We start from the raw sequence: 14,199 nt of genomic DNA on the forward strand, positions 1-14,199 counted from the left end.
ACACCACCCATCCCTGTAGATGCCTGGCACATAGATTGTGGGAGTAAGAACAGCAAACATGTCACTTGCTGTCAGCTTCAAATTGTCACAAAACCAGTACCCACCTACCCTGCCCCCCCCCCCAAGGATGGAATAGAACACTCATAACCTCTGGTGAAGCTGTAGCGAACAAGGTACTTGTTGTGGCTTAGGGTCCCAGTTTTTAGCCATATATGAGCATCTATAACACTTGACTTAGGGACCAGACTCAGGGAGCTTTGTGAAAGAGGGGCTTGGGAAAAACTGAAGTGCAGAGGAGGGGATGGACAGGTGGTAGCGCTTTCTTCCTAAATACAACATCCTCTCTAAATTGAAACATGCCCATGGGGTAGGCAGGGAAGGCCCAGAGCCTCAGGAGGTAAATAAATGATCAGGTGACAGAGAAAATAGAAACTTGAACTCTTCTTGAAGGCCTCCAACAGAAATACAAGAAGAACTAAGCAATTGATGGGAGAAGGGCCTCTATCATACTGTGAGAAAAAAATAGATATTCCAACTGTGGAGCTCCCTGCAAGCCATGCACAGAGCTCCAGGGCTGCTGCTGTCCTGGGCCATCACCCAGGCTGAGGTAGGCTTTCCAGTAATGAAGATCAGGATTTTTGTTTGTTTTCCAAGTTGTTCCCTGCTCCGTGTCAGAAACCTCTCACCCATACTTCTGTTAGTAACCCCAATAAAATCTCATTGGCTTACCAAGTTAAATATAGGGGTACTTACTATTTTGGTCTGACATAGGTGGAGTAGTAGGTGTGTGTGTGTGTGTGTGTGTGTGTGTGTGTACTGGTTAGTTTTAACTATCAAGTAGATACAACCTAAAATAATCTTGAACGAGTCTTAATGAAGAATCATCTAAATTAAGCTGGCTTCTGAGTATGTCTTTTAGGGGTTGTCTTGCTAGTGAATGAAGGAAGACCTAGCCTGTTATGGGCAGCACCATTCCCTAGGAATGGGGTCTTGAACAATATAAGAGAGGAGTAAACTAGCTGAAAGCAAGCAAGCAAGGAGCCCTGGTTTTACTTTCTCTCTGCTCTTTACTCTTGGTTTGAGTTCCTGTCCTGATTTCCTCACATTAGTAAACTATAACCTGGAATTGTAAGCCAAGTCAATCCTCTCTTCCCTGAGTTCTTTTTGGTTGGGTTATCTGTGACGTATGGGTATGCATGTTGTATGTGCAAGCATAGAACATGAGGAGTCCAGGAGTCAGTGCTGGATGGCTCCTCAGGCTCTCTCTGACTCAGGGTCTATCTCACGGAACCTGGGCACAGTGATTTAGCAAGAGTAGCTAGCCTAGAAGCCTAAGACATTCTCTCGTTTCTGCTTCCCTGACAGTTGGAATTACAGGCACCTGATGATCTGCCTGGATTTTCCCTTGGTGCTGGGAATCTAAATCAGATCCCCCTGTTTATAAAACAAGGACTTTACTGACTGAGCCATCCCCCCAGAACTAAGGTGTATCATTCTTGCAAACGAGTGGGATTGGTGTGGTTAGTATCTTTGCAGTGTGGTCATTGGCCTTGCCACGGAACACACAGTGTCCCAGCTGAGAGTTCAGTTATCTGCCATGTGGTCAGTGTCCATGCTATGACATCAGTGTCTTTGCCCATAACTCCTCACTGTTTCCTCCCTGCTCCGCGTGTGTAGATGGAGGAGCAAGGGCCCAGGTCCATGGCTCGGTGTGGAGCTTCCTCACACCATGCTGTATTGGTCCGTCAGCTCTGCTGTGCGGTCCCCATCTCTGGGTGGTTTTCTTCCTTTCCAGTGCTCAGAGTAGGCCCGTCCCCTCATCCCAAGCTGCCTGTATCGAATTGAGTTCTTGTGTCTTTGGTCCTGAGATGGAGACTGGAGAACTTGCAGAAGCCACAGTGATCAACGCAGTAAATCATCCCCAAGGCAAGTCTTGAAAGAACTGACACACTGGCCATGACGCCTGGGGGAAAACCCCCAAGTCAGAGGCCAATAGCCATAGCCAGCCTGCTCCTTGTCCACAGAAACCCTGAGATACAAAATGCTTGCCTTTTCCTATGACTTAAGTTCCAGAAGTTTGACCATGAGTCCAACCCGTCACGGAGTGCTGTCCAGGCCTGTATACCAAAACTGTCCCAGCCTGGGGCCTATTTAAAAATAGTAGGAGATTCTAATTGATAAGCCTGAAATGAGCAGAAAAATCTTTCGCTGTTAACCACCACCATAGGTTTCTGATTATGGATCCGGAGCCAAAAAGAGAGAGCCTCTCACAGCTTCAACTCGAGCTATTGGGCTTGATTAGCATCCATTTTTCTCAGAGGATCGAGGGCTGGAGATGTGCTACTGATGACCATTCAGTATTACTTGTAGAGTGATGACCAAGGACCTGGTGCTGGAGGTTTGTTATCTTAGGAAGGCTCGAGCACAGTCTTCTCCTGCGCGCCCTGTTATCCTTATTTCCACGGTGGCCTTAGGATAACCCTCAACCAGATTTCAACTCACACACACACACACACACAGAGACACACACACACACAGACACACACACACAGACACACACACAGACACACACACAGACACACACACAGTCACACACACACAGAGACACACACACAGACACACACACACAGAGACACACACACACAGACACACACACACACACAAACACACACACACAGACACACACACAGACACACACACAGACACACAGACACACACACACACACACACACACACACACATGGCAGGGGTGGTGTGGTGGGTAACATCTGGTCATGGCTCCATGCAAAGGCCTAAACTAGACTCCCTCCCTTTGCCCCCCAGTACCTCCAAGTTCCTCATTTACAAATCATAAGCAAAGCTAAGCTAAACATGGTTCTCAGTAAATAAAACCTGGGAGCTTTGGTGTCTCGGCTATAAGAAAGCCCAGGAGGCTAGAGAGAAAGATCGAAAGGCAAGGTTTCTATGTGCAGCTTCATGGCTTCATCCAAGGAACAGAAACAAACAAACAAACAAACAAACAAAAATACACTGCAGAAAGGAAAGATGAAGCTAACTCTTCTAAGCTGCTCAAACAAAGTTGCCTCTCAAGGAAGGGTAGCTTAATCTATGATATACTTAGGTCAAAGACAAAAAGACCAGACTGGGAGGGAGAGACCTTGTTACTAGGGCTTGAGGCTTGAGGACATATGGAGGCTTGCGGGGCTCCTCAATGCTGGAAAGCGAACCCTGGTGTAGACACTCTGAGCAGTCCCTCTGCAGGGCTGAATTCAAGACATGATAAGGGGCTGGCAAATGGGAGCTTTGACCTGCAACACTAGGTGAACAGCTGGAGGTTTCAGAACAGGCATCCCCAGATGAAAAGAAAAGCTTCGTGAATCCACTTACTGGGAAACGAACTGCGCACAACTTCAGCAGTTTGCATTGACAGCCTGTGCTCCCCATGGTTCAGCAGCCTCTGATCACATTCTCAGCATGGCTGGAAACCACGATCTCTTCATAAACACCTGCAAGCTGCTGTATTTATTGCAGGCTGTTTGGGAGGTGAATGTGGCAATAGACACAGAAGGTGCAAAAGAGACCAGACACACTAGAAATACTGTTATGGTTGCCTGAGCCCTTGGTAATCCAAGCCTTCTCAGAAAGCTCAGGTTCTGGACAGCTCAGAGGCTGTGACTTTGGAAAGCAAAGGAGACAGAACAAGAGGACATTCTGCTCTGGAGAAAGCAGGCTGCACACACAGAAAGGACTGAAGCCAGAAAGCTAAAGCAGCACAGGAAAGGCTCCCGCTGAGGAGGATTGCTCTCCTTTAAAGTGGAGAGACAGTGAAAACCAAGGACCTGCACTAGTTGCTGACCAAGTGAGGGAAGCAGCCAGGGGTCCAGAGGCAGGAAAAAAGTTAGGACTTTGGCAAGGCCAAGGGCCTAAAGTCTGAGCTAAGTGTAAATCGAGGTCACAGAGGGGAGCTCTAAATTGCATGATGCCAAGGGGCTCCTCCAAGCTCTGCTACTTGCTGGATTGATGCAGAGCAGGAGGTGGGCTGGTGGGTCCCAGACAGTGTGAATGTAGCTAGCCCTCCTCAGCCTTGGAATCAGAAAGCTTCATGTGGGAAAGTGGGCGGAGATCTCAGTCTTTCTCCTCACCCCTTTGAAGGCTGAGGCCACTGCTAAACATGCTTTGAAACCCACAAGAAAGTCTCCAGAGGAATGCTCAGGCATTCTTGACTCAATGCGGAACCTTGGGAATGAGGGATGTAACTCACAGATAAAAAGCTTGCTAGGCCTGAGCAAGACTTTATAGTTCAATCCCCAGAACAACAACCAAAGAGTAAGCCCAAACCAAAGCAAGTCCCTCCATGAACAGTGGTCTTCTGCATGCCTCATCTGCCCTGTGATGCCTGGTGAAGGATTTAGCCAGCTATGCCACTCATAGCAAGTAATCTTCCAGATCAGGGGCAGCTCTCTGAATCAGCAGCACTGGGAACCTATCCAACTCTGGAGGGCTAGTGAAACCATAAATATTGGAGGGGACCTTACAACCATACTTTACAAAAACAACACAAGGTAAGGGTAGGTCTGTATGACCTTAGATGGAGCGTGGGACTTGGGGATGTGACATTAAAAGTGCAGTGATGGGGCTGAAGAGACTCAGGGTCAGTAAAACACAAAGAACTGAATTCTAGCCTCAGAATCCACATCAGAAAGCCTGCTGTGGTGCTGCACAATTGTAATCCACGCACTGTGGCAGAGACAGGCCAGCCACAATAGCCTTCTTGGCAAGTTCCAAGCCAGTGAGAGACCTTGTCTCAAAAATAAAACAGGGTGCAAGGTGCCTGAGAAATGATATCTGAGGCGATCTATGGCCTCCACATATATATGCAGCACATGCACACACATATACTCACTAATGTACACACGTACAAATGCACAAGTAACAGAAAACTTCTGTGTAGCAAAGTATATCATCAAGACAGTGAAGAGCATCCCAGAGAATGAGAGAAAAAATATTTAGAAGCTGCTGTCATATGCCTAATAAAGGCTACTATCCAGAGTATGCTAAAACACTACCACGTAGTAATAACCAGGCAGAGAGGACATTTAAAAGTGATCACAGATTAGAATAGACACTTTCCAAAAAAGATGAAGCAGCCAGTGTTGAACATGTTCAACACTATGTTAGCCATTACAAAATTGCACACCAAAGCTGTGACTGGAAGTTACTCCAGCTCACTCAAACCAACTGTGACTAAGGTAAAATAAAATGAGTCGATGAAGGTTAGGAATGTGGAATGGTCTGTGAAATATACCTAGTAAGTTAAGTCTGTAAGATTGAGAAATTTCTTTTTAAAAAAGATTTGTTTTATTTTTATTTATGTATATATGCGTTCAGGTACTCTCAGGATCCAGAAGAAAGCATTGGCTGGTCCTACAGAGCTGTGGTTAGGTCACTGTGAGCCACCTAACATATGTGGTTGTTGGGAACAGAACTCAGGTTCTATGTAAGAGCAGAAGACATTCTTAAACACCAAGTGAACCTTTTCCCCAGCCCCTCAGCAATTCTTCCAGAAATGTTCCCCAAAGAACTTGAAAGTGGGGGTTGGACAGGTTCTGTATAATGGAATTTACATCAGTACCATTCACAGCAGCCCACATGGAGCAGAGCTTCCATCTTGGATGATGAAAACATTTTGTAAGCAGACAGTATAGATAGTTTCTCAACTGAATATAACCAGTGCTACCAAACTGCACATTTAGAAATAGCTAAGAGTCTATCTTGGTCCTGTTCTATTGCTGTAGTGAAGCAATTATGCCCAGTCCCCAATAACACACCTCTTCCAACAAGGCCACACCTCCTAATCCTCCCCAAACAGCTCCACTAACTGGGACAAGCATTCAAGCATGTGAGCATATGGGGCTAATATCTCCCACTCCTCTTGCTTTGGGGACTATGGCACAGTTCTCTCCCTTGGGCTGTTTCTACACCTTGTCATTGCACCTTTTATTCCCTTCAGGAGTTCCCTTAAACTTCTCAATTCCTTGAGAATTTCTGGTTTCAACATTGCATCCCTGTGCTCTCCTCTCCCTCAGACTGTACATTTTATGTTTCTCTTTGCCCTGCTTGCTCCTATTCATTGCACATGTCCATAAGAGTGAGCACCAGTAACCATGTGACCAGTCAATGCCAGGCTTTCTTGAAATCTCCTCTGCCAATGACATTAATCCAACACTTTTCAATTTAGTCTCCGGTAGATTATTTGTACAAGGGCAGGAAGCAGACACATTCTTTGCCAAAATATTACAAGAATGCTTTCTAGGCCAGTTGCCAATATTTATCTGTTCTGGAACTTTTAAAACTGGGCCTCCAAAGACCACCTTGCACTTAGCACTATTGTTTTATAAGCTCCTGCTTGGATGTCTTATTAAGTCCAGATTAAGGCATTCAGTCTTTTTTTTCTAGTTCAAAGTCCCAAAGTGTTCCCTTATTTTTACAACAGCATAGTCAGACTTCTATCATAGCAACAACACTCAACTCCTGGTTCTAACCTCTGTCTCAGATTCTGTTCTTTTGCTGTAATGTAACACTATGACGAAGGCAGCTTAAAAGGAAGCATTTAATTGAGGCCTTGTTTGCAGTTTCATAGGGGTAGTGCATGAACATCACACAGGGAGCATGGTAGCACACAGGCAAGCATGATGTAGCTGAGAGTTGACATCTGATCTGAATGTTTCAGAGAGAGATAGAGAGAGAGACAGAGAGAGACAGAGACAGAGAGAGAGACAGACAGACAGACAGAGAAAGAGAGAGAGAGAGAGAGAGAGAGAGAGAGAGAGAGAGAGAGAGAGAGAGAGAGAGAGACCCTGCCTGGCACAGGCTTTTGAAACCTCAAAGCCAGGCCCCAGTGATTTACCTTGTCCTGGTTTAAATAAGAATGGCCATGATCAACTGAAATTTGAAAGCTTAGTCACCAGGGAGCAGTGCTTGATTTGAAAGTATTAAAAGGATTAGGAAGTATATCAGTGGAGGGTGAGTTTTGAGGTTTCAAAAGCCCATGCCAATCCCAGAGTCTCTTTCTCTGCTCATGGATCAGGATGTAGCTCTCAACTACTGCTCCAGTGACGACCTGCATGCCGCTGTGCATCTGGACCTCTGGCTATGATGACAGTGGATTAAACCTCTGGAACTATAAGCAAGCCTCTAGTTAAATGATTTCTCTTATAAGTTGCACTGATCATAGGGTTTCTTTACAGCAATAGAACATGTAACTGAGACACACCTCCTCCAAGAAGGCCACACCTCCTAATCCTTCCCAAACACTTCTGCTAACTGAAGATCATGTATTCAAACAAATGAGCCTATGGGAGCTATCGTATTCAAACTACCACAGGGGGCAAATGCTGTACCCTTTCTGTCCCCCACCCCCTCTGCTGGTGAGTATAACTGTTAAGTCACCATTATTTTCCATGTTACATCATCTCCATCCCTCAGTCTTGAGTGATCATGGCTCCACCTCTTTTTCCACACATTTGCTGTTCCAGAACCATCTCATGGTAGAGTTGGATAGCTTGTGGGTTTTGGTGACGGTCCTCTTTGCTTTATGCCATTTTTCAATTATTTGCATTACATTAAGTAATGGTGCTTCACTTCTTTCAATGGCTAGACAACTATTCTTCATGCAGACATATCACTGGGCAGACATATCACTGGGCAGACATATCACTGGGCAGACATATCATCACTGGGCAGACATATCACTGGGCAGACATATCATCACTGGGCAGACATATCACTGGGCAGACATATCATCACTGGGCACTTATCTGTTGTTTGGCTCATAGACATTTAGGTTGCTTCTTCTTTTCGTTTATCATGATCAAAGCTACTGGGAACTTATGTGTGCAAATTTCCTTGTGGAAGTTATTTCTATTTCTCAAGGGACCTACAGGATGTGTCCTAGCCTCTGAATATGATGACTCTGCTCACCTCAGTGCTTTCTAAGATGGAGAGTACCAGTCGCATCTCACCAGGATCCCAGACCTGCCTCAGACACTTCTTTCCACAAGGATCACTTTGGAGAACAGATGGGACTTCCTCAGAACCTCAAACAGAGTCAGCCTCCAACTCAGCAACCCTACCAGAAGTGCTTCATGTGGGGAACCAAACAGCTGTGCACACAAGGGCCTGTGAGGGAAGATCAATAAAGCATTATTCATCATGGCCAATGGGAACGACTCTGGTGTATCACAGGGCCACAGACGCAGGATCCTTTTCCAGGAACATCCTGAGTAGGTAAATTCAGAGATGATGACTGACAATTGCTTGACCTTGGGGGTGGGCAGATGGGACCATTCAGGGGCAAATTTCCTTGTGGAGTAGGGCAGGAGGGTGGTGGAAAGGTTCTATAATTAGAGTGAAGCCAGAGTCACACAGCTTTGTAAACACACTAAAAACCACTGGACCGTGATCTTTAAAAGGATGAGTTTCATGCTGTGTCAACTATAAACCTATTTAGAGAGGGAGGGAGGGAGGGAGGGAAAATTAAGTTCTCTGTCCCCGTTCTATTACAATGCTTTTCCCTACACTCATCTGAGATTTGGCTTCAGCTTTCAACAATCCCTTCCTCCATTACTCTCACACAACTGCCTCTCTGCCCCTTTCCTTCTGGTTCTCAACTTCTCCTTCTCTTGTTGTCTTTCAAAAGAGACCAAGTAAGAGTTACCCCCGATGTGAAGAAGCTCTGTTGAAGTCTCAAGCAGGGATGCCAGGGAGCCACTCTGGTATCCAGAAGCTGGTGTCCAGACAGGGCAGGAAGAGCTCTGTGGGTGTCATCTTTCTCTGGTTGGAGACTCACATGGATGTGAGTGACATGTTACCTCAGTGGTGTCCTAGCTTCCCAGAACTCTAGCTGATTCTGGAAAGCCTGGCCCTGTGTCACCTCAGGGATAGGACCAAATGGTTAAGCTGGTGAGGGAGGGAACTGGAGCCTAGGAAGGAAAGGGCTGAGCCCTTGCCCTCTGGCCAGAGGCACTACTCTAGAATGAGCCCAGATATTACAAGTGACAGACATATAAACTTGGGCAGAGGCCTTGGATACAGCCACCCTCTAAGACAAGCATTCTATAAATTCTTAGTGCTGCCTGAAGAATGATGCATGACAGACCCCGTAGCTCCAGTCACAGTTGATGGACTTAGGGCTTTACTGCTGTGAACAGACACCATGACCAAGGCAACTCTTTTTTGTTTTTTTACACACTCACAAATTTATTTTTAAACCTGATTTCCTTCAAGCAATCAGCTCTTACTTATCTTTGCTGAAAATCCCCAAGATCATATTATACAGTCGTCATGCCTTATTCGCTTATAGGCATTTATATATAAATATAAAAAGAGCTTTAGTCCTCTCTTCTGAATTGGTTTCCTGATGCCATTGTAATAAGTCATACATGGATGCCTTAACCTAGCACAGATTTAATCTCATACAGTTCTTAAGGCTGGCATTCTAAAGCCTTCTCACTGTGCTGATGCCAAGTCATCAGCAGGACAAGGCTGTAGCCTGAGGACGGCTTTAGGGCACAACCCACTTCTCTGCCTTTTATAGACTGCTGAACTTCATTCCCAGACTTATTTGGCTCCCAGCAAACATCTTCATTCTTTGGCTCATGGCTGCTTCCTCTGTCTTCAAAATCCACAATGTGGCATTTTCACAGCTTGTTGCTGAAGTTTCACATCCTGATGGCTTTCCTTTTTGGTCTCCACCTCCCTTTTATTATAAACACCTGTATTGTATTTGAGACCTATCCAAATTATCTAAAGTTATCTACTCTCACTCAGGAGCTTTAATTTAATCATACTTGAATGTTGGCAGCCTTATCGATATCTCAAGAAATCAGTTGCTCAGTTTCTAACTACAGCCCAAGCTGTCTTTTCACGTTTCCTTCCTAAGACCAAGGCAACTCTTATAAAGGACATTTAATTGGGGCTGGCTTACAGGTTCAGAGGTTCAGTCTGTTATCATCAAGGCAGGAACATGGCAGCATCCAGGCAGGCATAGTGCAAGAGGAGCTGAGAGTTCTACATCTGCATCTGAAGGCTGCTAGCAGGATACTCACTTCCAGGCAGCTAGGATGAGGGTCTTGAAGCCCACACCCACAGTGACACACCTACTCCAACAAGGCCACATCTAACAGTGCCACTCCCTGGGTCAAGCATACACAAACCATCACATGGACGCTCTCTAAAGATGATGGAGGGTCCAAGTGCCCTGCTTTGCTTCTTAAACCATGCATATCATTCTCTTTTGGTTTTTCAGGATGGAAAAGGTGTTACCAATCCCACTCCACTAACACTGTAAGACCAGGTCCCACATCATGTTTCCTGCTCATCTGATGCTTAGGAATCCTTATTTGACATCATAAAGTTTCCCCAACACTCCTACTGGAGAAGGACAGGCTCGAGTCCACCCTTTGCTTGTGGCCTCTCCCTTTTCTGGTAGTTTCCGGCACCCTCACATTCACCCATCATACCTTGCACGAGCTTCTTTTCCTTGTCTTCTTCCTTCAGTTCTAGACCTAACAAGCTCTGAGCACTAGTTTCTCTCTACAAGGGCAATAGACCCTAAGTTGTTGCTCAAAGACAACATAGTATATGTGACCACAGAGGCATCTTGAGGCTCGGAAACCTTAGCCATGCTGTGGATGCTCTGTTGGACCAACTTCTGTTCTGAGGCAGGGGAAGGAAAAGAGTTTGTACTCTGCCATCCTGACTCCCTTCATCTCCAGGATTGACCTGTAAGGTCTGTGGCTCTATGAGTGACCCTTCCATAAAAGAAAACCATTGAAATTTGTAGTCAGCTAACCAACATCAGGAGGCAGAGGCAGGCAGATTTCTGAGTTCGAGGCCAGCCTGGTCTAAAGAGTGAGTTCCAGGACAGCCAGGGCTATACAGAGAAACCCTGTCTCAAAAACAAAAGCAAAAAACAAAAACAAAAACAAAAAAAACAAAAACAAACAGAAATTGAGACAAAAGTCAAGACCCGCCTCTGATCTTCCTTCTGCAGCTCATGGGACAGACCTTCATGATATACGCAGAGCATCTTCCTGTGTCGCTCAGGAAGTGACCTCTTAGTTTTCACTGTGATAAATTCCATCTGACTTGACATTTACTATCTTGTGTGACCTGGTAGTGTCGAGGACAGTCTCATTCCATGCATCCACCTCTAGAACTTTCTCTTTTTTAAAAAAAAGATTTATTCAATTTATTGATACGAATATACTGTCGCTGTCTTCAGGCACACCAAAAGAGGACATTGGATCCCATTATAGATGTTGTGAGCCACCATGTGGTTGCTGGGAATTGAACTCAGGATTTTTGGAAGAGTAGTCAGTGCTTTTAACTGTGTAAGCCATCTCTCCAGACCCTCTAGAACTTTCTTAAGATGCAACAAACAGAAACTGAGCTCATTTAGCATGCCTTTTCTCTCTGGTGCCCCTGGCTGCCTCTTTGTACACCAGGACCCTTATATAAGTTGGACCCTTTAGGACTGGTGGGTTTGTTGCCAGCTTGTTTCAGAATTGGCCTGAGATCCAATGGGATTGTGTGCCAGCATCTTTTTGCTTTTTAAAGAGCAGTGTTTTGTGGTCCTGAGGGACTATTTTTCTGTCTGAACACAGGGTGAGGGAGCTGGTTCCACCTTTGGGTTCTTCACTTGGGATGTTTAAATGGGTTTTTGGACACAACTTTGGCTAAGTCCACTCATCTCTTAGACATAAAGTGCCTTCATGTTGTGTATCCACTCAGGCCTACATGTGCAACATTACTGCAGCCAGAGAGGGTGACATGGAAGTGGGTGGCCTATCCTGTGTGCATCCCTCTACTGTGTGCCTGGAAATGCCTGAAGGTTGGAGGAGGTGACACGATGTGAGCCTTTCATTTGTGGTATGTCCTTGAATGGTTCAGCCAAGTAACAAAGGAGTGTGAGGTTCAGACAGGCAACTAGAGGAAAGGCCAGACCAGTGACAGGTGTATAGGGAGGGGGTCACAGACAGTGACATTGAGTGAATGTCAGGGTCTGCTAAGGCGGGAGGCAGATCTGTGAATGTGTTTAGAATGGGGAGGGGCTTCTCATTAGAGATAGTCCCCTGGAATAGAAGAGGAAGCCAATGTGGCCTGAGCATCAGGAGCTGGAAGGAGGGGGGAGTGACTTGGGAGTTGAGAAGGCAATTTTGGGAGGCTTTAAGTCAGGGTGTGGCAAGACAGTCATTATGTCTAAAAGTATTTTGGAGGAGGCACTAGGAAGGACAGGAGAGAAGCAGGAAGGCTGTGAAGGTGATTCCTGAAGAGGTCCCAGCATGAAATAAAGGGCGCTGAATCTGGCAGTGCAGCTAGATCCGGCAAACAGGGTTGCACTTGACGCAGATGTTGGGAGTAAACCAGTGGGTGGGAGATGAGTTACATGGAGGCAGAAGGGAAATAAGAGCTGAAGACGATGCTTCCCCTTTTGTTCTCATTAGTGTGTGATGTTCTCAGCAGCCTTGCGTTTGGAGGGTCTAGCTTACACAAACGTGTACATGGTCCATGGAGCTTAGTTCATCTCATACTACATGTGGTTCCTTACGCCTGCAGGTGTAAGCAGTGGCCAGCTCCACCGGACCCTCAGAATCTGCTCGGCATGGGGACTCTGTATTAGATGGTCTTCTACCGCTTCCATGGTTTGCACCATTACTTCATCCACTGTTGATGAAAACAGAGAAGGAGGAAGAGATGGAAACTGCAGAAATATAACCAGACACCTGGGCTCCCTCTTTGGCTATCAGACTACTGAAAAGATGGATGCCCCACCCCTCACCCCCAGGTTGGTATTTCTCCAGGAGCCCCCTGCTGGAAAAAGAAATGGCTGAAGTCCTGAGCTCAGGACCTTGTTTCCACCATACGGGATGACTTGCTGGAGAGACTTAGAACTCAGACAGCAGTGGGCAGCAGATCACCTTCCTGGGTCTGTTCACTGATCCACATCTTTTTCTGCCTGTTTCTACCTTTCTCCAGTTTCAGGACATCAAAGACTGACTTGTGGGGCTTGAATCTCTTTGCCCCTCTTCCTGGTGTTGCCATACTGAATACATCTCCTCTATCTACTTTGCTATATTAATTTGGCTCCTTTAATTGGCTTATTAAGGGAGATGGGCCAAATATGGCTTATTGGGGCACATCTGTGCTCCCTGAGCCTGGTGACACAGCCAGTGTTCCCTTCACCCCCTCTCAGGACTTCCACCACTGTCAAGTCCTGGTCCTCCCTCATTATGGCCTTCTGTAAGATCTCACTCAGCTTGGGCCCTCGGGTAGCCTTTCACTACAAAGCATCACTCCACACGATTAAGTGGTTTTGTTTGATGGGCCACACTTCTCCAGTAGGCAGTACTCTGAAAGGCTCAGACCTTTCTGGTCTGGTGCCCAGAGCAATAAAAGTTACTCCATGTGAACAAGAATGCTGTGGAATGCTGTCCTCTGAGCAAGACATGGTCTGCCTTTGAAGTGAGCTGGGCCCATCAGTGTTTCACCAGCGCAGAGGGGTTCACGAGGCCCCACTCCTCTCTGTGAATATCAGAAAATATAATCGCTACTGCGAGAAATCTTTTCTTCAGTGGTGCAGCCACTTGTAAGCTATCAAGGTTCTGGAAGTAACCCCTCCCCCGTGTTCTTGTAAGCAATCCCAATTAAACTTACTGAGTCATCAAACCAGACTTGGATGGGTGCTCAGGCAGGTCCCAGGAAGAGTACAAGGTTACAGAGATGACATTCTGCCCCAGCATTTTCATAAGACAAATCTAATGAGTGAAGTAAACACGAGAGAAGGCACTGGCCCCAAGACCACGATCTTTATAGTGAGGGAGGTGAAGATATCTGAATAGCTTATAGCACCCTGGTGCACACCAGTCATCCCAGCAATGGGAGGCCTGAGGCAGGGTTACAGGTTCAAGATTATCCAAGGCTACATAGCAAGAGACCCTGTCTCAGAAGAGAGAAAGAAAATACCTTAATGAGAGGTAAGTTTCCCTGTTACATTTGAAGCTGTAAAACAAATCCTCTACCATCAGCCACTGAAACCAGCTTGTGCTCAGCACGGGCTCTCTTAGTGACTTCATTTTCCTGTCATTTTACAGCTGTACTTCTGAAGAGTACCCCCTTCCATCAACCAATCATGTTCTT

Source organism: Mus caroli, unplaced genomic scaffold, assembly GCF_978045245.1.
Source record: "Mus caroli unplaced genomic scaffold, Mus_caroli_1 scaffold_15, whole genome shotgun sequence".
In the NCBI taxonomy this organism is placed as follows: domain Eukaryota; kingdom Metazoa; phylum Chordata; class Mammalia; order Rodentia; family Muridae; genus Mus; species Mus caroli.